The sequence below is a fragment of the Sus scrofa genome, chromosome 15 (assembly GCF_054392235.1).
Source record: "Sus scrofa isolate SSC_HxYL_T2T_F1_AM1 chromosome 15, Sscrofa_HxYL_maternal_Yorkshire_Landrace_v2.0, whole genome shotgun sequence".
Taxonomy (NCBI): Eukaryota; Metazoa; Chordata; class Mammalia; order Artiodactyla; family Suidae; genus Sus; species Sus scrofa.
This window is the reverse complement of record NC_139397.1, coordinates 103,582,364-103,606,434: the sequence shown is the minus strand read 5'-3', so window position 1 is coordinate 103,606,434 and position 24,071 is coordinate 103,582,364.

Below are 24,071 nucleotides of genomic sequence, written 5' to 3'. Positions count from 1 at the left end.
CAGTAACATCTTTACCATGAATCAGAGAGGTTAATACTCTAACCACAGAGAAGCACCAGAAAAAATATTCAAATAGTTCAAATATGCAATTTATTAGCATAAAAACTAAAGCAAGAAAAATGCTAAAATGTCTCTTAGCTATGGAATAAAGAAGTATTTAAAATTTATAGTATTTGAAAATACTCCCCAAAGGTAAAATAAATACATTCCAAGTTATGTAAAAGTAATGGCATTTCAATTGGAATTAATCAATGGAAATCTTCTGCAAAATCATTTACATTTACATTTTCTAAATATCTGAGAAAGAATACGAACAGTAACATAGTACTTTACTCTTTGATGCTATTTTTAAATGTCTGTATCATAAGTCAGGCAGTAGAAAATACTATATTACAATGTAGAGTGTTAATGATGGTGTTATTCCTTCCATTTTCAGCTATTCCTTCCATTTTCAGCTAAAGAAATCAGACAGGAATATGCTATGTGTGTTTTGGTCACTAGTTTAACCTCAGTCAGAAGGGAGAATGTTAAAATTTAAATTTAATTCGGAACAGTTTTGTAACGATCAGTCCTTTATAAAGACAACTCACAAATATAAATCACTTATCAGTTTCCAACATCAAAGAATCAGTTATTTTCTATTCCTTGCAGATACATTGAAAAGAACATGTTTGCCTTTTCTTCTTCCCTTTTCCTTACATATGACTCACATAGAAGCTCATGTGTATAGTACAAATATTTTCCTGAGTAAAATTATCTGCTTTCAACTCTCCCTGCCAAACTAAAACACTTTGTTTTTTCTATATTCTTACACTTGTGTAAGATGCTTTCACATATGGATTATTTGGAACGTATCTTTGATTTTCAACTATCAACTTTTGGATACATGATACAGTGTCTTTTATGTAGCAAACATTCATAATATATTTTTCATTTCAACACTGTGCATAATAATTAATAGTAAGACTGTTGGAAGATGAATTTTTTATTTATATTCATCAATGTAATAAATTGCTAGACACAATCTACATCTCAAAGGGATTTTCTTGTAAGTCATAGAATCCCAGAAAACACGGAAATCTCCATCTTTTCAAAATGTTATAATCATATTAATCAACATGGTACAAAAGTGTTTAGTGAAAAACAGGATGAAATTAAAAGGGAAAAAGCTAGTGGCGTTGACAATGTGTTAAAAAGAGTAATGTAAAGAAATTAATCTTTCACAAACTTGTGCTCCCTCAATTACTGCAATCCAGCATGTTGTAATCAATTCTAAAGGTTTGTGCTGTAATGAAATGACAGCTTGTTTCTAAGTCATTACTCAGGGGATTACAAATTAAAAATGCTCTTTGTTGTCATCTTAATGAGATGTAAAATTATAAGTTTCCTGTCCTCTCAAGTAGTCAACTTAGAACAGCAGGCACTAGATAACTTTACTGAATAGGTGGCCCAAGATTTGTGAATCCTAGAGAAGGGATGCAAGAGTTGTAGAGAATCACTTGAACTTTTTCACCTGGAATTTAAAGGACACAGGATCTATCACCTAACAATTTCTTGAAAATTATACAAAAGTATGAGCCTGTCTGGATCAGCAAAACAGAGAGACGCCTATGTTGGGAGAAGCCCCCACTCCAGTGACTTTGTTCAGCAACTTTTGTGAGTAGAGTGGCACTGAGGATAATAGTTGAACTTGAAATAATTTTAGAAGAAAAGGCCCAAGGGATCTATATGCGAAGGCTAAGTGAACCCAACAGCAAGAGGCTATAAGGGGTACGTCATACGAAGTAAGGAAAGCCTCTTGAATTATCATTTGAGAGTGGGAAGAGGGAAAACAAGGAGAACTAAAACTACTCCACATTCATAAATAAAATTATAATTCCATTGTAGACATTTGTTTTATGACTATATGGAGTTAATACTGTATTTGTTTTCTCCTTATCAATTTATTTTGTGCTAATCCTGAAAATTATTGCTTTGTAGGGGTAAGTGTGTGTGTGTGTGTGTGTGGTGTGCACATGTTTGATAGAACAGTCAGGTGTTGGATACTGGGAAAGTAGGGCCATGTGTGTCACTCCCATAGGGGGACATATTGAAGGATAGTTAACATTAGTAGATCTCATGACCACTCCTGGATGGTCCCACCGACCTTAGACTGTCAAAAACCACTGTAGAATGACTATGGAGTTTATCATTCCAAAGTGCCTGATCTATTTCGAGGAAAATTGGCTTTGGGGTAGGAGAGAGAGGTTCATCCATTTGATCAACAATTATGTATTGAGGGCCTATTATGTTTAGAATAAAACTAAAATAGAGATCACTGCACTCATAAGGTTACATTCTACCTGGGGAGATTTATCTGATATTACACTATGAGGAAAAATGGATAGTGAAAAAAGGATGTGGAAAAGGATATTATCAGAGTGATAGCAGATGCTATTTTATATAGGATGGATGGAGAAAGCTTCTGTAAAGGGGGAAATGTTTTTCTTAATGCCCTTTTGGTCCCTGGGTAGGTCTTAAAAGAAAACTGACAGAGAAAGAGAAGAAAAGGATACATATTTTTTTGATTTACAATGTTCTGTCAATTTCTTCTGTAGAGCAAAGTGACCCAGTTATATAGACCCCAGGCTAGGGGTCTAATCACAGCTGCAGCTGCCAGCCTATGCCACAGCCACAGCAATGCCAGATCTGAGCTGCATCCGTGAACTACACCACAGCTCATTACCACACAGGATGTTTAACCCATCAAGTGAGGCCAGGGATTGAACCTACATCCTCATGGTTACTAGTCAGATCCATTTCCACTGTGCCACAATGGGAACTCTGAGAATGGTTGTTTTCATTGTTATTTGTCTCAAGTTATTTTTTAATCACCCTTTTGATTCCTTGTTGACCAATTGGTTTTTAGTAGCATGTTGTTTAGTCTCCATAGTCAGTTTTTTTTCTTATTTCTTTTTCTGTGGTTTCACACCACTCTGATCAGAGAAGATGCTTGAAATAATTTCTATACTCTTAAATTTGTTGAGGTTAGTTTTGTGCCCCAGGATGAGAATGTTCCATGTGCACTAGAAAAGCATACATATTTATTTAAGTTTTACATGATACAGAGCCTTCAGGAGGAAATGAAGACCCAATGAAATTGTTGGATGTGAGTATTTTTATGCTAGTTGATGAAGAATGGACAGCCAGGTAGGTGAAGTTACCTGGGAAAATCTAGCAAGATCTCTTCAGAGTCTTCTCCATGTACCTTTGTTTTCAGAGGTAAGGATGCTCCTTCCCTACTGGTGTAGGGAGGGCAACTCTTACATGAGGGTTTTATGACCTGTTTCGATGGAAGAGGGAGGAAGGAAGGTCTGATCTTGCTTCTGCTATTTTTCTCAAACTTCTTTAGCTTAAAGGATTCATTAAGCCAAGTCCCCATATTTTGGAGTACCATGTCTTGAACTTTCCAGGTAAGGTAACAAGTGAGCACCAACAATATTCAAATATTTAACAACCTCTAAGGCAGATCGTTTCTCAGTTAGAAAGAGCTCTGATTACTCATGAAGATAAAACTGCTGCATGACACTCAGCAGGCTTTAATGGCAATAATTCACTGAATTGCATCCTTCCATAAGAATAGCTTAAATAATGGGAGAATAATGCCTTTGACTATCTGGAGCCTGAGCCAAATAGGCATAGGGAACAGTGAGTACACAGAGCCCAGGACTGCTAAATGCTTGGTAAGTGTGAAGATCAGTAAGAACCTGAGTGGGAAGGAGAAAAGTAAAATGAGAGAGAGCTGGGGACAGATCATACAGATCTGATAAGACATGTACACAAGACATTTAGATTTTTTCTCTATGTGGTGAAGAAAGAAATACAATATATTTTTTTAAGAATCCCTTTGGAATAATGTGGCAAAACAACAACAACAACAACAAAAAAAAGCAGGGAGAAAATTTAGAAACGTATCATGAGTTTTCAGGTTGGGAGACATAATTGTAGTACAGAGTAGGATACAAGATGAGAACTTATTGAGGAGTGGTCAGTATATTTAGGATAAAATTTGAGACCACTGTCAGGCTAAACAATTTTCTAGAAAGACTTACAGAACTCAGAAAAGTTGTTATACTCATGGTTACTTATAACAGACAAGAATACAAATCAGCAAAGGAAAAAGTACATGGAGCAAAGTCCAAGAGAAACCAGGTGTGAGTTTCTAGCTGTTCTCTCTCTGAGGAGTCACATGGGTACAGTTAAGCACTTAAATTTCCCATAATGGCATATGACAGCACGTGAAAATACTGTCCGGATATATGCCCAAGAGTGGGATTGCTGGATCATATGATAGTTCTATGTGTAGTTTTCTAAGGTACCTCCATACTCTTCTCCATAGTGGTTGTACCAGCTTACACTCCCACCAACAGTGCAGGAGGGTTCCCTTTTCTCCACACCCCTTCCAGCACTTGTTATTTATGGACTTATTAATGATGGCCATTCTGACTGGTGTGAGGTGGTATCTCATGGTAGTTTTGATTTGCATTTCTCTAATAATCAGGGATGTTGAGCATTGTTTCATGTGCTTGTTAGCCATCTGTATATCTTCCTTGGAGAAATGTCTGTTTAGGTCTTTTGCCCATTTTTCAATTGAATTGTTGGCTTTTTTGCTGTTGAGTTTTGTAAGTAGTTTTGTATATTTTAGAGATTAAGCCCTTGTCAGTTGCATCATTTGAAACTATTTTCTCCCATTCTGTGAGTTGTCTTTTTGTTTTCTTTTTGGTTACCTTTGCTGTGCAAAAGCTTATCAGTTTGATTAGGTCCCATTGGCTTATTTTTGCTTTGATTTCTGCTGCTTTGGGAGATTGACCTGAGAAAACATTTGCAAGGTTGATGTCAGAGAATGCTTTCTTTCCTTAAAAAAGACACATGCACCCGCATGTTCATTATAGCACTGTTCACAATAGGCAAGACATGGAAACAACCCAAATGTCCATCCACAGAGGATTGGATTAGGAAGATGTGGTGTATATATACACAATGGAATACTACTCAGCCATAGAAATGAACAAAATAATGCCATCTGCAGCAACATGGATGGAACTAGAGACTCTCATCCTGAGTGAACTAAGAAAGAAAGAGACAAATACCACATGATATCACCTATATCTGGAATCTAAATATATGGCACAAATGAACCTTTCCACAGAAAAGAAAATCATGGACTTGGAGAACAGACTTGTAGTTGCCAAGTGGGAGGGGAGGGAATGGGATTGGGAGCTTGTGGTTAATAGATGCAGACTATTGCCTTTGGAATGGATTAGCAGTGACATCCTGCTGTGTAGCACTGGGAACTATGTCTAGTTACTTATGATGGAGCTTGATAATGTGAGAAAAAAGAATGTATACATGTATGTGTAACTGGGTCACCATACTGTACAGTAGGAAAAAAAATGTATTGGGGAAATAACAATCGATTACAATTAAAAAAAGAAAAAGCACTGTCATTCAGGGAAGAAGCCCTGATGTTCAGAATTTTTATTTGGGTGGGTCACGCAGGCATGTAGCACCTGTGTGTGGGATTTCAAGTACTCAGACTTTAGTCCTCCAGAGAAAAAATATTAATTACCATTAATTGCATTGTTAGCATAAACTATCCCATCAAAATTGAAACAACATGGCTTCAAATCTCAGGCTTATAAAAACACTCTTATCAGGCAAAATATTCCAAGGTCACAGAGATCATCTCCCAGGGCCTAGCAAAGGGCTAGTCCTAAGGATAAGCTTTTCTTGAGAATGCACAGGGGAGGAAAAATCCAATCCTGCTGAGTTTGCCTTTTCCAGCACAGTAGTCAACAATAAAATAAGGCCAACTGGCATGGGTCTAGCACAAAAGCCAAAAATAAAGCAGGCTAAAAACCATGAAAAGAACTAGAGGTATAGAAATTGGTACTGACTAAAAGTCAATAGTCCAGATATATAAAGTATTTGAGGAAATTGCTCTGATAAAGAAAGAAACAAAAGGAAGGAAGGAAGAAAGGAAACTGACAAAAAAAAAAAAAAAACCCACATAATTTTCTAATCTCTAAACTAGTAGCCATGGAAGATATACTCTCCGAGATCCTTTCCTGATTATTGACTCAGATATAGACTGTGTAAGAAAAATAAATGTAACTGTACTTTATGTCAACATTCTGTTGGTCTCTTTAGTGGAAAATCTTAAATTTAATTCTAAATAATAGAATTCTAAAAACAAATCTATGAAAATGTTCCATATGGAAAAAAACTTAGAGCTCACTGTAAGATATGAAGGAAACCTAAATAAATCAAGAGATGTTCTCATGTTTATGGGTAGAAAGATGTCACTTTTCTTCAAATTGATCTGTTATGCATTTTAACTCTAAACAACTCACAAAAATTTAATAGTGTTAGTAAGATATAATTGACATGCAGAAACTTAATATATATAAACACATCATCAAAGTATTCAATTTGAAATGTGACAGACATACGTATCCATGAAACATCCCAGTAATGGGATATCCATGTCATCTATAAAGAAAATCTAAGACAACTGCAAAATCTATTAGAAGTAATTATGAATTTAGCAAGTTTGAAATATATGGAATCATTATTCAAAAATCAATTTTATTTCTATCTATATCCAATAATTAAGTAAAAATTGAAATTGCAAACAATACACTTGTACTAATAAAATCATAACCACCACTACAATCATGATAACAAACACGAACAACATGATAACAAAAATTGAAATTGCAAATAATACACTTGTATTAATATAAAATCATGATATCCACCACTACAATCATGATGACAAACATTTCCAGCATACTCAAAAGTTTTCTCAGCCCTTTTGTAATTCATATCCTCTCAGTTCCTCTCCCCACAAGCAAAGCACTGATGTGCTTTTTGACACTATAAATCAGTAAACAGTTTATGGAATTTTATACAACTAGAATCATACTGTATGAACTTTTTTTTCCCTTGGTTTCTTTCACTAATAATTATTTCAGGATTCATTCATATTTTCGCATGTATTCATTGTTCTTTTTAACACTGAGTATTGTATTCTAAATATAAATCATTGGTTAAATGTTTTCTCCCAGCGGGTTTGTTTCTTTTTTACATTCTTAGCATTGTTCTTTGAAAAGCAAAATTTGTAATACTAGTGAAGTCTAATTTATTGATTTTTTTAATGTTTTTTTGGTGTTTGTATTCTTTGCACACAAAAAGTCACCAAGATTTTCACGTTTCCTCCTAGAAGATTTTAGTTTTCCTATAAGATTATAGTTTTAAGTTTTATACTTAAACCTATATTTAGTCAAGTTAATTTTGTGTGGCTTCAGGAAAAAGATTTGTTTGTCTTTAATGGTTGTCACAGCATCATTTGTTGAAAGATTTTGTTTTTGCTATTGAATCTCCCTGGAACTTTTGTCAAAAATCAATTAGCCATATACACATGGGGCTCTTTCTGAATTTTGTTCAGTTCTATTGATCTAATTATCTATGTCAGTATTATGTTGTTTTGACTACCATAGCTTATTTAAAATCAGGTAGTGTAAATCACCAGATTTTATTATGTTTTAAACTTTTGGACTATTCCAAGTGCTTTACATTTTCAAGTATATTTTAGAATCAGCTTAGCAAGTTCTACAAAAAAAATTCTGCTGAGATTTTGATTGGATTGTGTTGACTTCATAAAAATTTAGGGAGTGATGACATTTTGAAAATATTATTTCTCACAGTCTATGATCATGGTATATCTTTCTAATTGTTTAGATAGTATTTAATTTCTCTCAATGATAATGTTGAAAGATTTACTGTATAGGTCCTACACATCATCTATCAAATTTATTCTTAAATATTTCATAATTTTATATTAGTACAAGTATATTGTTTACAATTTCAATTACTTATTGGATATAGAAATAAAATTGATTTGTGAATAATGACTCCATATATTTCAAACTTGCTAAATTCATAATTACTTCTAATAGATTTTGTAGTTGGCTTAGATTTTCTTCATAGATGATCATGTTATCAGAGACTAAGAGACTCTACTTTCTCCTTTCACATCTTTATATTTCCAATTTATTTTTATTCCTGATAATACTGCAGAAACCTCTAGTTAAATGTGATGAGATGAGACAATTTTGTCTTATTCCCAATCTTAGAAAACAATCTTTCACCATTAAAAACTATATAAGATATAGTTTTTTCATAGAAGACATGTATTGCATTGAGGTTTCCTTTTATTAGTTTGCTGAATTTTTCTCAGAAATACATGATGAAATATATCAAATATTATTTCTAAATCTGAGATTTTATTTTTATCCTATTATGAATTATTATATAAATGAATGCAAACTTGCATTGTTGATGAAGCTGTATTTGTCCAAATTTATTCTTTTTAATATATTGTTGGAGTCAATTAGTGAAAATTTTTGTTAAAAAAATTTCTATGTTTGTGAGGGATATTTTTCTGTATTTTTCTCTTTAATGATCTTTTTCAGCATTTTTGTCTTAGAGAGACCTGGCATAATAGAATGGTTAAAAAGTATTTCTTTCTCTTCTATTCTCTGAAAAAGTTTATCTAGAATCAGCATTATTTCCTCCTTAAATATTTGATAGAAACCACCAGCACAGGAAGCTGGACCTGGAGATGTCTTTGTAGAGAGAAATCTTAACTATAAATTCAATTTCCTTATTATAGCATATTAAGTAATCTATATTTTTCTTGGAAAAACATTTATAGGAACCTGTCAATGTCATCTAAGGTATTGAATTTATTTGCACAAAGTTATTCATAATATTCTTTCTTTTATAAGCTACCTGTAGTAACTATAATGATGCCTCCTTTCTATCTCCTGCTATTCACCATTTGAGTCCTCTCTTTTTTCCCCAGTCTTGGCTATAGTTTAGTTTTGTTTTGCTTTTTGGGTTTTTGTGTTTGTTTGTTTGTTTGTTTTTGTCTTTTGAGGGCTGCATCTGTGACTTATAGAAGTTCACAGGCTAGGGGTCAAATAGAATTTGTAGCCACCAGCCTAGGCCAAAGCCACAGCAGCGCCAGATCTGAGCCGCATCTGTGACCTACACCACAGCTCACAGCAATGCCAGATCCTTAACCCACTGAGCGAGGCCAGGGATCAAACCTGTGTCCTCATGGTTACTAGTCAGATTCGTTTCCACTGAGCTACAATGGGAACTCCCAGTTTCGTCAGTTTTATTGATCCCTCTGTCTTAATCCATTCAGGCTTCTATAACAAGTATTCAATAAATGGGTGGCTTAAACAACAAACATTTATTTCTCACAATTCTGCAAGAAACTCTAAGATCAAGGGATTAGCAGATTCAGTGTTTAGTTAGGGTCCACTTTATGGTTCTTAGATAACCGTCTTCATACTATTTCCTCACATACTAGAAGGCACAAGGGAGCTTTCTGGAGTCTATTATTCTATTATCAAGGGTTCCTGATCACCCACCTATAGTCCCAGCTTCAAACATCATGACATGAAGTGTTGATTTTTTCAATCCAGGAATTTGGGGGGATACAAATATTCAAAGAATTAGGTTTTGGCTTCACTGGTTTCCTTCATTTAAAAAAAATTGATTATGCTCTTATTATTAACTCTTCTGTTTATGTATATATAACTCAGTTTTGTTTCTCTAGTTTAAGGCAAAAAATTATTTCATAGATTTTTAAAATTTTCTTTGCTAATAATATATTTAATAAGCTTTCCTCTAAGTACTGGTCTAGATGCATCTCACAAGTTTTAATGTGTTGTTTTAAAATATTTTTACTAAAAATATTTTCATATTACTTTTGTGATTTTTTTTTTTTTGACCTACAGGTTATTTCGATGTATAAGTGGTTTTGTTTTGCTTTGTAGCTTGCAAATATTTGAAGATTTTTCAGATATCTTGCTCTTATTAACTTCTAATTTAATTCCATTATAGTTATTATTCATGAATGATACTTTGTATGATTTTAATACTTTTTTCTTTTTATGGCTGCACCTGTGACAAATGGAAATTCCCAGGCCAGGAGTTGAACTGGAGCTGCAGCCCAGGCTTATGCCACAGCCACAGCAACACTGTATCCAAGCTGCCTCTGCAACCTACACTGAAGCTTGCAGATTCTTAATGCACTGAGTGAGGCTAGGGAACGGACCCACATCCAAACAGAAATATTGAGTACTTAATCACTGAGCCACAACAGGAAATCTAATTTGAATACTTGTGAAATACACTGAAGCTTTTCTTATGATCTAGAATACCTCTTTTATGGGAAATTTTATTTATATACTATAATTATTTTTGAAAATAATTTATATTTTTCTGTTGTGCTTGCAGTGTTCTAAATATGTTATTTAGGTCGAGCTGGTTGATTAATTTATTCTTACTGATTTTCTATTTACCACATGTTATTTCAATTATCAAAAGAGTAGTATTGAAATGTCTTGCTACAATTATAGATTTGCCTACTTCTCTTTGAACTTCTAATAGTTTTTGCTTTATATATTTTGAAACTTTTTTATTATATTTATAAACTTTTAGGATTGCTAAGTCCTCTTAATGAATTTATAACTTTATCACAATTAAAAGACCTTCTTGATCCTAGGTACCATTTCTTTCCTGTGATAGTAGTGCCCATATATTGAGTGTTTTGAGCCCCTATTATAAGTCTGTCAGTGTAGGGGTGGATTTCATCAGCGTCCTAAGGTTACATATAGAGAATATGTAACGTACTTAGGAAGAACTTGAGATTTGCTATCATGCCAAAGCAATCTTCTTGCTAGTAGTGGACTAAGGGGCCTGAGGGAAATTAAATCCATACAGGTGGGTTGTAAGACTTATAAGAAGATGAGTGGAGGTTTTTCACAGATGAGATTAGAAGTGAGAGACTGAGACATTAGACAGGAAAACGTAGCTGTAAAGTTTGGAATAGGATATACCTTTGAGGGAACAATCCTATGAATATTCAACCCTTTGATTTCTTTTCCCCTTAACTTTAAGAATAGCTATATCTTTTTAGTAATTTAAAATTAATTTATTTTTCTGTCATAATTCCATTTTTCCCCCAAACCTACAGAAAATAACTTTATTATACAGAGACTTTTGTGGGATAAAGTGATGGTTGAAACCAAAATAGTAGTTATTTCTGCCCAAAATTAAACAGCCATGTCTACCCCATGTACCATGTTGCTATTTCTGATAGGTCCACACTGAAGAAGGTGCAACCCACATTTTCCAGGCTGCAACAATAGTGAAGTAACAGGTATCCTTGAAAAAATTACATTTAAGCCGAAATGGGAGATATGAGTTCTATTTAGCTTTCTTTTTTTTTTAACTTCTCACTATATACATGTGACCCATGTATGTTATATTTCACTTACAGTCTTTTTAACCTCTCACTATGTATTTGTATTTGTATATATAAATCCTCACATACACATAGTGAGAGATTAGATATGTGTGTATATTTACATACAAACACAGAAATATATACATATGTGTGTATATATACACAAAATATATGTATGACATACACATATGTACATATGTGTATATACACAGCATATATAAATACATGAAGGATATAGCATGTGTATAACAAATGATTTTAAATGAATAAATAAAATATGCAGGCAAAAAGATTACAATAGATGATAATATGCTTATAAATAATTAATTCTCACAACAGAAGGAAGTAACTGTATAGCTGATTCAATTGTAACTAGCTCATAAGATTTCAAAAGTTAATAATGAAAAAGTTACTGAGAACAGTTCTTCAGTTATTCTTACTTTAATACATTTTTGAATGCTGCATTGTTAAAAGATGAAATAATTCACTACAAAAAAAGAATTGAATGATTTATTAATAATAGACCCATCTTTGTGATTCATATGACATTTAGTTTGTTAAATAGCATAACTTACAATCTATAATTGTCAACAAAAAAAAACTATCCAAAGTAAAATAAAGGGTATTATATACTACTTAATGTTTGTCATATTACTGTTAAACATAAATTTTCAGAATTTTGAGGATGAAAGTGTTTTATAAAGGCAAGAAAAACATTTTTTAGTAAGCTATGAATAGCTATAATTAGAATAAATGTTACTTCTTTATATTTCTACATTTTTTCAGCCTTGACTAATTTGAAGTCAATGGTTTGCTTCTTGAAAATAATATCTCCTTAAAGACGTTCCAAAAATTTCCAAACCTAAAGGTTTCTCTGACATTTTCCCCTATGTGAAACTTTTGTATACAAACAGGTTTTTGCTCTAGGATTCATAAATAGCTAAGACAGCACTTGCATTGAACCAGATAGAGTTCTAAGTGTTGTCCCACGAGATTTGTATAATTATCTTCCTATTTTATAGAAAGAAAACTGGAGCAAGAAAAGTTTAGTAACTTCCTCAAAACCACACAAGTAATAAAGGTAGGGTCCAGATTGAAAAGTCTGACATTAAAGCCCATGAACTTAGCTTAAAACATTTTCCAATGCCCTAGTGCTCACTTCTCAGAAATTTTAATATTTGCCTTCAAATCTTTTTATTTACTTCTAATTTTCTTCTACTATGGTGTTAAACATACTTAAGGTCAAAATATAAATAATAAATTTTAAATCATCCACAACTAATATCAGAGTCAAAGGACTACTTTCTTTGAAATATAGTTATTACAAACCAGTAAGTTCAATGTCAAAAAATTAATAGAAATAGAATAGTAAATAGGATTTGCTTGAACAACTAATGCTTTAGGAAGATATTTGTGGTTTACCAAAATATACTACTACATAATATTCTAGTTAAATATCTTAAGAAAAAAAATGACCTGGTCTAGAGTAAAAGAAAGGGTAAGGAAGTTGCTTAGATCTAGATATCTGTTAGATCTACACAGAGTATAAGAGAAATGGGAATGCCAACTAAAAATTGTCACTTGCCATCTGCCTCTATAAGAATTAGGTCACCAGCCTTCAGTTGCTGACTTTCAACACTCCCTGAAATGAGTTCAGGGTAGAAATCAGGAGTGAGGCACTCTATGCTCTGGGAAAATGTGAAGAACAGGCCTCCAGATAATTAGATATTTGTAGAAGAAGATTTTAAAACTCCTATTTCTTGCATCTTCTCTTACCTGGAAAAGCAATGAAATCACTAATGGAGACATCTACTTCTCATGTCTAGCAGAAACCTTGTGACTAGCAACAAATTTCTGCCAAAATGGGTGCTATTTGCAAGTACCCGTCTTCACCAAAATCACAAATATACTGACCTTGCCACTTATCTCTTTGAAGTAGTCCCTCAAAGCTCTGAAAGCTGTCTCCCAGGCTGTGATCTTCATTTCACCCCAAATAAAACTTAATTTATAACTCTTATGTTTTGCATTTTTTTCAGTCATCAGAATCAAGATAATAAATAATTTTTTTCATTTAATTGATTTATATTTTGTTCAGTTTTCTAGATGCTTAAAGTAAGAAGGGAAATTCAGTCTGTCTTACTCCATTAAAGACAAGAGTAGAAGATTCCAATGGATTCTATTCATTGGATAGAATGGAGGAGTAAATGGAAACAGATTGTCATCATTTTCTTTCATTGTTTATAAAGTCGTAAAAGTACTAACTTAAGGTAACTTACCAGGCTGAAAGAAAATTATCCAAGATAGAATTATTATAGAAATTAATACAGAAGAAAATTATTTGAAATAGATAAGTCTAGACATGAAAAATATAGTTTGTAGAAATAAATACATGAACATATCTCTCTGATCTTGGATTAGACAAAGTTTTTTTTTTTAAAAAAGGACACAAGGAATTCCCATTATGGCACAGCAGAAACAAATCTGACTAGTATCCCATGAGGACACAGGTTCCATCCCTGGCCTCTTTCAGTAGGTTAAGGATCCAGCTCTGCCATGAGCTGTGGTGTAGGTTGCAGATGCCACTCAGATCTGGTGTTGCTGAGCCTATGGTGTAGGCCACCGGCTATAGCTCTGATTCAACCTCTAGCCTGGGAACCTCCATATATCAGGTACGGCCCTAACAAACAAACAAAAAAGGAAAAACAGAAAAGAAAAACAGTACACAAAACCTATACCATTAAAAAATTCCACACTGATCCATGATGGAGTAAACAATTCTCTCTTACTTTAAATAACTACAAAATCTGACAAAATATTTGAAGCAATTATTTTTCAGATACTGGACAACTGGCAGCAAAGCTATCTCTGAGAGAAGAGAAAAATTGAGGTGAGATCTACAGTTAACTCAGCCTACTGCCTGGAGAGAATTTCCAGGCAAAGCACAGAGAAGAGGAAAGAGACTTTGTATTATAAACTCAAATTTTGGAGTTCTAAGAGGGCAAGTTGGGCAGTATTTGAGAGGCAAAATATTCAATAGGAGGGAGCTTCAGAGGAGAAAGAGAGAGAGACAAACTCTAGGATCTGCATAATGGTCCCCTCAAGCATTTTGATTGGGTACTTTATGGTGCATGCATGTGAAAAAAAAATGGTCCAAATCTAGAGAAAGAACAACCATAAAAAAAGGTCCAAATCTAGAGAAAGAACAACCATAAAAAGTCAACCATAAAAAAATTACTGGAACTATGCAATCTGGGAACAGTTCACGATCTTCCTAGCTAGGGTAAAATGCCCACCTAATAGAGAAAACATTATTAAATCCTCAGAACAGTTTTTCCTTAACTGTGGAAAAAGGAGTAGCACTGTACTAAAAACTGATATGGATTCATTCTTACAAAGATTGAAAACAAATTTGAAAAGATCACACTGATTACAGGTAAGTTAATGGCAATATCTTATAGGAAAAAGATAAAGCTAAAACCTAACAAAGTAAAACTAATAATTCAGAAATCATAATAATCTAAAAAGCATTCATAGAAACAAGAAAATAAGGACCATGACTAAGAAAAAAAAAATAGTCAATAGATTCTGACTTAGAAATGACATAGTTTATAGAATTAGCATGTAAGTTAGTAAAATCAGCTATTACAAATATCAACTATAGGTCAAAAAATAGAGGAACACATGAGTATGTTCATGAAATATAAAATAAAAAATAAACTTATAGAGATAAAAAACATACAATGTGTGAAAAGGAAAATATACTAGATGGGATTGACAATATATTGGGCATAGCAAAAAAAAAGTTAGTAAACTAGAAGACATCCAAAATAAAAAGCAGATAAATGGTCAAAACAAAATAGGAGATTAAAAAGGGACTCTATCCAAATGAAAAGTGGAGATAAGAGATCTCACGAAATAAAACAAGGAAGGCATCTGTGAACTGAAGGACAATGTTAAGCAGTGTAAATATGTATCATTAGTGTACACAGAGAAGAAAGACATTAGGGCACAGAAAAATATTTGAGGACATAATGGTGGATTTTTTTCATGCTTGATGAAAATATAAAACCACAAATCAAAATCATCAACAAACTCTAAGCAGAAAAATATAAAGCAAAGCATATCAAGACACATAATTATCAAGTTGCTGAAAAAACCATCTTAAAGCAGTCAGTGGAGGTTGGGAGAATGCATTATGTACTGAAGAAAAAGATTAAAAAAAAAGCAGAGATTTCATCAGGCACTCTGCAAGTGAGCAAACAATGGAGCAAGACCATTAAAATCCTAACAAAACAAAATAATTGGCAAGAGAATTCAACAGAGCATTTTAAAAATAGGAGATATTTTAAAACAGAAAAACCTAAAACAATTTATTTATAACATAGTTATTATACTAAAAGAATGTTAAAACAAATTCTCAGAGGGAACGAAAATTATACTAAGATTGGGATCTACCTTAGTATACACAAATGAATAAAATAATGAGAAATAATAATTAATAAATATAATTATATTTTTCTCATTTTTAAAAGACTTTAAAAATTATTGACTAAAAACAAAATAAAGAAGTTTAGTTGATAATTTATTAGTCAAGATCAGTTGGAATTACAAAAATATTCACACCAAAGAAGTTTGGAAAAGATGGGGAAAAAAATAAAGAAATTGATGAAATTTAAAAAAAGCAAGATGGTATACTTAAACTCCATTATAGCAACAATTAAATTAAAAAATGCAAATTATCTACACACTGAAATTTAAAGGTAGAGACTTTTTAATTGCATCTAAAGCAAAATCTAATCATATATATGTGTATATGTATAATATTATATATATATATGCAGTTCCTATTTTAATATTATGCAATGTAGATTTCAGAGCAAGAAATATTACTGGGGATGAAGAAGAACATTTTATAATGATGAAGGGGCAATATATCTGGAAGACATAATAATTCCAGTGTGCATGAACACAACAGTAGAGTTTTGAAACACACAAAACAAAAACCAATGGAGCCACGAGGAGAAACAAATTTTACAACTCTAGTCAGAGATGTCAATCCCTCCCTCTCAAAAACTGCCAAAGAAGTAAATATAAAACTGTTAATAACAGAGAAATCTTGAGCAACACCATGAAAAAAGCTTGACTTTTCCGTTATTTCTAAAATACTCAACTGATTTAGTCCAACCATAACATACTACACTTGCAAATTCATCTCAATTCTGCTATTTTCCTGATTATATCTCTTCCTCTTTTCCTCCTGGTCTGGTAGTATTTCCTCAATTTTCTTAGAACGCACCACCATATGGAACATATTGTAAATGGATTTTAGGCTTTAAACTCTAGTTACATCCAACTCTCTGTGGCTTTGTTAAGGATGTTTCAAACCCCAGGAGAGAAAAGAAAATTTTAGTGAAATTTTTGGATTATATTGGGATGTATATCTTTACTATGTTCCTGGTATCTACCAATATGTCTATCTTTCTGTGGGACCAAGAAATTAAAAAAAAAAAAAAACAATAGGTTCAATAGGTTCAATGGCCAATCTGTATGATCCTTAAAAGAATTTAGAAGTTAAGGAGACTTTAAGTTGATATTTGCTGACAATTTAAAAGGAAGGGTCACTGGAAAATTAATTATCTTTAATTTCCATCTTACTAAAGCCCAATATTCAACAAAATCAATAAAATAAACCATAATTTCAATAATGACCTTGTTTACTAATTCAAGACAAGGAGAAAAGCAGTATACAGAGCTTTTGAAATGATTTTAAAAGTCTTTAAATTTTGGTATATCAATAGAGATATTTACAAATTTTATTAGAAAGAAGTACGTGTAATATTCTTGCCAAATAAAATAATCACATGGAAAAATGTTCAACATCATTAGCCACTAGGGAAAAGCAAATGAACTGTAATGAGATATTATACAAACTAACAGAATGCTAAAATTAAAAAATAAATAATGCTAGCATCAAAGGTTGGTATGGATTTGAAAAAAAAAACCCATAAATTTCTAAATGTAAAATTATTCAGATACTGGAATACAATTTGGCAGCTTCTTCAAAAGTATGTGTTTACTATATAACTCAGCAACTGTACTCCTGTGTGTTCATCCCAGAAGAAAAAGTTTATGTTCATATCAACACTTTCATACAAACACATGAATGTTTATATAAACACATGAATGATCATAGCACCTTTATTTATAGTGATACCCATAAACTGGAAAAAAAAAAAAACAAAACTAAAAACCGCAATGTCCCTCCACGTCCCTCCCTGGATGAATAATTAAACAAATTATAGTTTGTACACACCATGGAATACTACCCAGTGATAGAAAGGAACAAACGATTGATATATGCGACAACTTGGATGGGATATCAAGGGAATCAGGTGAAGGCGGAAAAAATGTTATATGCTATATAATTATATGGTTGCCGGAGGTTAGGAAGGAAGCTTGGAAAGAAGGTGACTGTGACTAAAGTCAGTAGCACAAGGGATTTTTTTTCTTTTTGGCCTCCTCTTGGCACATGGAGCTCCTGAGCCAGGGATCATATCCAAGCCACTGTCCCAAACTAAGCCACAGCTGCGGCAATGCCAGATTCTTTACCCACTGTGCCCGCCTGGGGATCGCACCGGTGTCCCAAAGCTCTCAAGACTCTGCTCCCAAGCTCCTGTTTCTCCACAGTGGTAGGTCCCAAGGGATTTTTTTTTTAATAGTGTTTTCCTATATTTTGACTGGTAGCGGTAATACAAATCTACACATTTGATAAAATTACAAAAAAATAAAAATAAATGCACATACACACATGCACAAATGAGTGTTTGTGGGAAGCTAGTGAGATTGGAATAAAGTCAGTAGATTGTATCAATGTCAATTTCCTGGTTATGATAGTGTACTATAGTTATATGTTACCATTGGGGAAAGCTGAGTGAAGAGTATGTAAGGTCTCTATAATTTTTCTTACCACTGCATGTGAATTCACAATTATCTCAGAATAAAAAGCCATGAATAAACAAATCAAAAGGGAAATTCAATCATTTGAGTTAATTATGTGTAATTAATATATACTAACACAAATGTGTTTTAAGGAGTATATTCTTTTCATGTTAAAGGAATATCTAAGCACAAAGGCTAACTTTGTCAAAGTTTTTAGATATTAATAATTTTTTTCTATTGGGTTCAGCATTAATATACTTTATGGGACCTATTAAGTACTCTAGGGATCTGCCAGTGATCTCATTATTTTTCTCTGCATCAAATATCACTATCCTTCGCTCCAACAGCCTGAACCCAACAACTCTCCTTCCCCTTTCTCAGAAAGGAAAAATCTCACCATTTAATTTCCTTATGGAAATAATATATGCCCCATACAAAACTCTTGAAGACTCTTGGATAATTCTGATTTGATAATTTTCTGCTAATGGGTCACACTTAATAACAGACACTAGAAATTCCAAGTTACTATGCTATATCATGCATTTAAAATCACAATTTCTTCCCAAGTAGCTGAACTATCTGTCCTCAGTTTTTCAAAAGCTAAAAAAGAATAAAAGAGATGGGTTTAGGAGATATACACTTCCTTGAAAATATTATGTTTAAATTTTACAAAGCCTTGCCCTTTTACCCAATACTTTATTGACCATCAATTTTCCTCAATCTTCCTATGTGCTTAGGAATTTTACCCCATTCCTAGATTCTCCCTTACAGCAAGTTCTAATGAAAAAGATTCAAACATTATTAAAAAATGAATCTCTAAAACACATGACCTAGCTTTTGCAGTGTTTTTTTTTTTTTTTTTTTTGCCTATTCATTTTTTTTTTTTTTAATTTTCCCACTGTACAGCAAAGGGGTCAGGTTATCCTTACATGTATGCATTACAATTACATTTTTCCCCCACCCTTTCTTCTGTTGCAACATGAGTATCTAGACATAGTTCTCAATGCTATTCAGCAGGATCTCCTTGTAAATCTATTCTAAGTTGTGTCTGATAAGCCCAAGCTCCCGATCCCTCCCACTCCCTCCCCCTCCCATCAGGCAGCCACAAGTCTCTTCTCCAAGTCCATGATTTTCTTTTCTGAGGAGATGTTCATTTGTGCTGGATATTAGATTCCAGTTAGAAGTGATATCATATGGTATTTGTCTTTGTCTTTCTGGCTCATGTCACTCAGGATGAGATTCTCTAGTTCCATCCATGTTGCTGCAAATGGCATTACGTCATTCTTTTTTTATGGCTGAGTAGTATTCCATTGTGTATATATACCACCTCTTCCAAATCCAATCATCTGTGGATGGACATTTGGGTTGTTTCCATGTCCTGGCTATTGTGAATAGTGCTGCAATGAACATGCGGGTGCATGTGTCCTTTTTAAGTAGAGTTTTGTCCGGATAGATGCCCAAGAGTGGGATTGCGGGGTCATATGGAAGTTCTATGTATAGATTTCGAAGGTATCTCCAAACTGTTCTCCATAGTGGCTGTACCAGTTGACATTCCCACCAACAGTGCAGGAGGGTTCCCTTTTCTCCACAGCCCCTCCAGCACTTGTTATTTGTGGATTTATTAATGATGGCCATTCTGACTGGTGTGAGGTGGTATCTCATGGTAGTTTTGATTTGCATTTCTCTTATAATCAGCGATGTTGAGCATTTTTTCATGTGTTTGCAGTGTTTTCTTAGCCTTCGTTTGGTCATATAAGCTCCTGTTTACATGATCTATTATAAAAACTAATAATCATCTTCTTTCTGATTCTGGCCTGTATTATAGTTTGCTGATGCACGCTATCCAGAGTTTAAGTGAGTCTTTATAGTTATTATCATATCAGATGTTTTAGCAATTCACAATGAAACAAAAAGGGCAGACAATAGTAACTCCAGTCCAACTACAAAGAATATTTTCTACATAACCTCCTAGTCAATAGAATTTTGGCAATAGTGCCCTTCTGAACACCACAGATTAATACCATGGAACCTGATTTTACTACCTTTGGCCAAGATGGTGAACTGAGAAATAAAAAAATAGCCCCATTAGCTGACAGCTGGTAGCTGGCCTGGTAGATCACAGCAGTACATGGTGCTCCCTGCTGAATATAAATAATTTAATAAAATATCAACATCTGATGCCATTGCTCCATGATTTTAATGGAATAAAACAACACAAAGATATCACACAATCAAAAAAAAAACTACTAAATATCCCTGTTTCCAGGTCAAATAATGGACCATTATTTTTTAATATGATAGTCCTAGCTCTACTTTTTCATTTTGCCTTCAAGACTAAAAATTATTAAAGTATGCAGTTACTAAATTGACATCATTTCTTGACAAATCCTAATCCAGTTCAGATCTCTTTCTTTAATCTTTCTAAAAAATCCCCTAGGATAAATCCATGCCATCCTTCACTAAGACAACATACAATTCCCCTTTGTGCAGTCATCTATGGCAAGTTAGTATATCTACTTTGACTCTAGGTGTGTTCCTGGTGATCTTTAAACATTAGACTTTATCGAACTCACAACAGGAGGGCTTAATTAGAAATACTATTGCAAATCTTGGTTAGATTGTAGAGTAAATAGAACTTTCATGGTTTGTTAATGTGAGTGCAAATTTTTAAAACCATGTTGGAAAATCATCTATGTCTACTTAAGCTAAATTTATACCTGTCCCATCCCCCAACCATTCCACGCTAGATTTACATACAAGAAATAAGAGAATACATATCTACTAAAAGATAAGCATAGACAGTACAAAAGCTGTTTTATTCATCATACACCAAAGTGGAAGCAAGCTATGTCCACCCCCACAATCCCTCCAAAAAAAAAAAAAAGAAAAAGAGCAATTGACTGAAATACTACTCAGCAACGAGAATGAATGAATTACAATTACAATGAACAAATGTGAATTAATCTCAGTAATAATGTTGAACAAAGACATTAAAGTGCACACACTGAATAAAATCCCTTTATATAAATTTCAAAAAGAACTGAGACAAATCCACACTGTCCAAAGTTAGGATGCTGGTTAGACTTGAGAGAGTAGTACCTAGAAGAAACAGAAGGGGCTTTTGTGGATCCGGTAATGAAATCCTCTGCTTCCTGACCTGGGTGCTGACTACATGAGTATATAAAGCCTGCAGAAATTCATCAAGCTGTATATGTATATAAGATTGCGTGCTTTTTTCTGTTTGTTAAAAGTTGTGAACTTACACATTTTTATAAAAATGTAGAAGCATGGTAAAATTAAGCTTTCGTTGCATAGTAAAGATTCTATTCAATAGAATTACATTGAGCAGAGTTACTGTATCATTCAGAGTACCACCATGAAATAGATAGCACACTCCAAAGGCTGGTTGAAAGAAGTTTAAGGAAGAAACAATATATTGAAGTCAAAGCAGAGTTAAGTGAACCAGTGTGTGGTGATGATGCATCTGGGAACTAGCAAGAGTGGGAAGGTCTTAAGGTCCCTGGGCCTTGGCTGGAAAGGGGCAGGGGTTACCAGATACCAGCAAAGACAATAGCTGCTGGAGAAAAGCACCTCAAAAGGAGCATCCAATGCCAAAATCGTCTGACAGGGAAAGGGAAGAGGAAAGAATTATTTCTCTTTTTCCTCCCACTGTCAGCTCTCCTGTTGCCTACTCCAGCTAGAACCAGTGAGAAAGGGATTTCAGCAGGCACATTTACAGAAGAGTTTCCCCAGAGTACAGAGCAGAGCAGAAGAGGGTAGAGAAAGGATCTGCAGGGGTAAATTGAGAAAAACTAGCAGTTTTAGAGTCTGTATAGTAAATATTTACAGTGGACTTGTTTCAGTGAACTGGTTATTTGCCTCTAGAAAGAAAACACGTGCTTTTCATTTTGCCACAATCTCCTTCACCTTTTTTTCATCCTCTTTTCTGAGACTAATTGCCATCTGAATCATTGTTACATTTTCAATGTTGCATTTTTTAAAAGATAAATATCTCTTGGTTTTTTAGATTTTGATTAAAATAAAATTGTGTGGTGAGTCAGGAGGGCAGAATGTTTCTCCCCTCAAATGGCAGAAAATATGTATTTTAGTGGCTCTCAAGAATATTGTTCCTTGTTTAATTTGTGTTATAAAACTTATTTATCTAGGCATTTCAACTTTTAACCCATAATCTAGACTAGTGATAAGAAAATATTTAGTTCAAACCTGTCATCGGTCAGAATAAGGGCAAAATAACAAGATAACTAAACATTTACTTTAGACCATTTATTCCTTGATTTTAATGAACCCAGTCTTATGCAAAAAACTCAGTTTGCATTTTAGGTTGCTTTTGATGAGTATTTTACCTGCAATTTCTGTCCCTAAAAGAAAAGTATTTTGTACTTAAGCAAAAATTAACAGGTTTTTTCCCCCTAACATATATAAAAATATATATAACTAATAGATTACTATGTTTATACAATGAGTAAAGAAAATCCTGAAATTTTAGATATTAATATAAATATAAATAATTAAAACTCAGTACATATACACAACTAGAATTTATCACCTCGATGAGATATTTTTACATATTTTATCCATCATTTTATGGCCTTAAAATTTCTGATCACTGGCATAACTGTAAAATAGAGCTTTAGAAAGCATAAATGATTATCACTAGTTACTGAAACATGGCTTTTAAAAACTTGAAAAATAAGGACAGATTAAAAATGTGATCACCCTAATCTAAATTCTTATCAAATCTCTCTGAAGGGAATTCAATACTTTAAATTAAAATTATCTTCTGAATGTGAAAATCAAAGTTATGCTTATAAGTGCTAATTAGATTAAATATAATTAAATCCCAGTTATTCATAATAGAAATTTTAAATATTATTAAAATTACATGCCAGAAGTAATTACTGAAAAAAATCTAGACAATCTTGCAAAAACTCCAGGCAAATATAATTTTTATCATTTTATAGTGTCATCATTTCACTTCACATAGTGTTGTTGAAATAGCAAATTGAGAATTATTTACCATCTTACAAAATAAAAATTTCTCTCAGTATAACAAAAAAGATTTTTTTTAAGTTCTCTATTCAGTTTACTCATAGGATAGGTTGAAGACAAGACATGGAGAGTATGACATTCATATGGATATTGTTCCCATACCCCTATTCTCCACACCGCCAACTCTGGTAACAAGAATGAATATACAAAGCCTCACAGTAAATTCTCACATAAAGTAATATCTACAACTGCAGAAAGAGCTACGATCTTAAAATGGTATTTTTGGTTTTTGGCCATGTCTATAGCATGCAGACGTTCTCAGGCTAGGGATCAAATCCACACCATAACTATAACCAGAGCCACAGCAGTGACAATGCCAGATCCTTAACCCTTGGAAGCATCAGGGAACTCCTTAAAATGGTAATTTTTGAGGATTTAAAAAAAAAAAAAACTCAGAGTTCCTGTCGTGGTTCAGCGGTTAACAAATCTGGCTAGCATTCATGAGGACGCAAGTTAGATCTCTAACCTTGCTCATTGGGTTAAGGATCCTGCATTGCCATGAGCTGTGGTGTAATTGGAAGACATGGCTCTGATTCCATGTTGCTGTGGCTGTGGTGTAGGCCATCTGCTACAGCTCCAATTTGCCACCTAGCCTGGGAGCCTCCATATGTTGATAGTGCAGCCTTAAAAAGAAAAATAAATTAATTAATTAAACAAATTAAAAACTCCATGCATCCAAAATAATGAAGGTATT